Source organism: Otolemur garnettii, unplaced genomic scaffold, assembly GCF_000181295.1.
Source record: "Otolemur garnettii isolate 467f Iridium unplaced genomic scaffold, OtoGar3 scaffold00032, whole genome shotgun sequence".
Classification (NCBI taxonomy): Eukaryota; Metazoa; Chordata; class Mammalia; order Primates; family Galagidae; genus Otolemur; species Otolemur garnettii.
Genome location: NW_003852427.1, coordinates 18,328,220 through 18,330,826, shown reverse-complemented (window position 1 = coordinate 18,330,826; position 2,607 = coordinate 18,328,220).

The following is a 2,607-nucleotide window of genomic DNA, read 5'->3' as shown; positions in this document are numbered from 1 at the left end:
CTAATCCAAAGTCTGTATTTAAATTTTACCAATTATCCAAATAATTTTCTTTTTTTTTTTTTAAGACAGAGTTTCACTATGTCACCCTCGGTAGAGTGCTGTGGCATCACAGCTCACAGCAACCTCAAACTCTTGGGCTGAAGTAATTCTCTTGCCTCAGCCTCCCAAGCAGCTGGGACTACAGGCACATACCACAACACCTGGCTATTTTTTTGTTACAGTTGTCATTGTTTTTAGCTGCCCTGGGTAGGGTTTGAACCCGCCAGCCTCAGTGCATGTGGCCGGCATTGTAACCACTGTGCTATGGGCGCCGAGCCCCAGTAATCTTCTTAATAGCAATGTTCTCCTCTGTCTGGCCCAGAATTCAGTCAAGAACGTATCTCACATCTAGTTGTTTCATATTCTTCGTCTGCTCAGTCTAACGTATTTCCTCAGTCTCTCCTAACTTTCATCGTCTTGACACAACAACGCGGCAGGCATCTTTGGCAAGAATATTCTAGTAATGACTGTATTTCTATATAATATGTGTGTATAAATTATCACACACTTAGCAGCTTAAAACAGAAACATACCTTTACTATCTTACAGTTCCTGTGGGTCTCGACTTTGGGCACAGTTTAGCTGGGGTTTCCATGAGGCTGCATCAAGGTATTTAAGATGTGAAAACATCATAATATACACAAAATAAAATACATAAATAATATTATCAGAAGGTAAGGAAGAGGTGGGAGAATGATGGGTCCCTGTTAACCGTACACACAAGCCCGCTTTAAAAGGCTTTTACAGTGCAAATCTGGGGGAGCTGGCACTTCAGTAATGGATTGTAATTCATTGAACAAAAAAGGAATTCATGAATCATAGGGATATTAAGTAATTAATGAAAATGTTGCACTGATATTGTCTCATTGTCTCAAAATATCTCCCTACAAAATACTATTTATAAAGCGGGGAAAGAACAACTTTGCCCTGGAGAAGTCTGGTAGAGGCTGCCTTCATTGAGTGATTCAAGTTGACATCAGCAGTAGTAAGATTAATGGGCGTCGTGACCCACCCAAGAGGATGAAACAAGAACTCAGCATCAGTGTTTGGACTTCGTCCCGCCCCTAGAGTCCCTGCCTCCTGGAAGTCACATCCCCATATAACCCTACTTTTTGAGAGTGGGTGGGACCTGTGACTTGCTCCTAATCAACAGAAGACAAATGTGGGACACGGGACGTTGCACCTGTGATTATATTACAAGGTGTCAGCCCCTGTCTTGCTAGCAGATTCTCATCTGCTCTCTTGATGACTGTGAAAAAGCACGAATCCTGCCTTTGAGCTGAGTGACTTTCCAGTAGAACTGGGGAGAGACTGAAATCCCCACCCCATCCCCAGCCAGTTCTTAAGAGGCAGCAAAAAGAACCAGTCCATAGCTTTACCTCCCCTCTCTGGCTTGGACACCCTGAGAGACATATCTCTGCTTTACTCTTTCCAAGTGCAAGAACCAGGCAACCAGGGGACACCTCTGTCACTTAAAGCTGGTTGAAATTATTCGAACTAGCTAATCCTAAACATTTCACCCTGCCCAGCTTTTCCCATGGAAATCCCTATAAAGGCTGTGGCCTATGCTCCCCTCACTCCACTCTCCCGCTCCGTGGCCTCCTAACTGCCCTGGCACGTTCCCCTGTGGCCTTTTATGGTGTGCTGTATCTCCTATCTCTAGGATCTGTGAGTATAATAAGCTTTCTTTTCCTGAGCCTGTGCTGTGTCTCCTCCTATGGCCTCACCAGGCTGACCATCTCATAAAAGAATACCGGTGCCAAATATTCCAGAATCATCTCAGATTTTTCTTGCTTTGGCCCTGGAACCAGCCATTTCTCCAAAGGGCCCTAGATCCTTTCACTGGAGAATGCTATTTAGAAACCAATATCTGAGTGCTAGGTGTATTTTACCTATAATGGTATTAACACTTGTGGTATGCTTGCTCTCATCAGACCAAGCCCCCGAGGTTGGAGAGAACATGGTATGGTGTAGAGAGAGGAGATTCTAGGTCCAGACTGCCTGAATTAAAATCCCGGCCGTGTGAACAAGTCCTGAGGTCTTGGGAAAGTCACTTCAGCTCACACAGTGTTACCAGCTGGATGATGATGGCTGTGATAGCGCCTGCCTCAGAAGGCTGCTGTGAGAGTTCAGGGACATGCACGTGGGAAGCCCTCAGCCTGGCACGCAGGGGTTGCTCAGGAAATAGTTGCTGAATGAATGGTCCTTATGTGGATCAGAGGCTCTGACCGAAGAATGAAAATGAGAGGAAAACCCTGTTCCACATCCTATTCAGACCACAAATAAAAAGGGATTTTCCAGAGATCTCCATCCTTTTATGGGAATGTTTTTCCGTAAGAATTCCCTGCACTTATTCTTTCGTCTTTAATGTATTGTGAAGAACTAGAAGAAATCCCTGCAAAATGTCACATGTGTGGTTCTAGAGGGGAAAAAAATCCCTTCCACTAGTTCAGGTCCTTCTTTCTTCATTTAAAAAGAAGGGAGAGAGAGGAGAGGAGGAGGAGGAAAGAAGAAGAGGAGGAGGAAAGAGAAGGGAATGAAAGGGAGGAGAAGAGAGGAGGGGAGGGG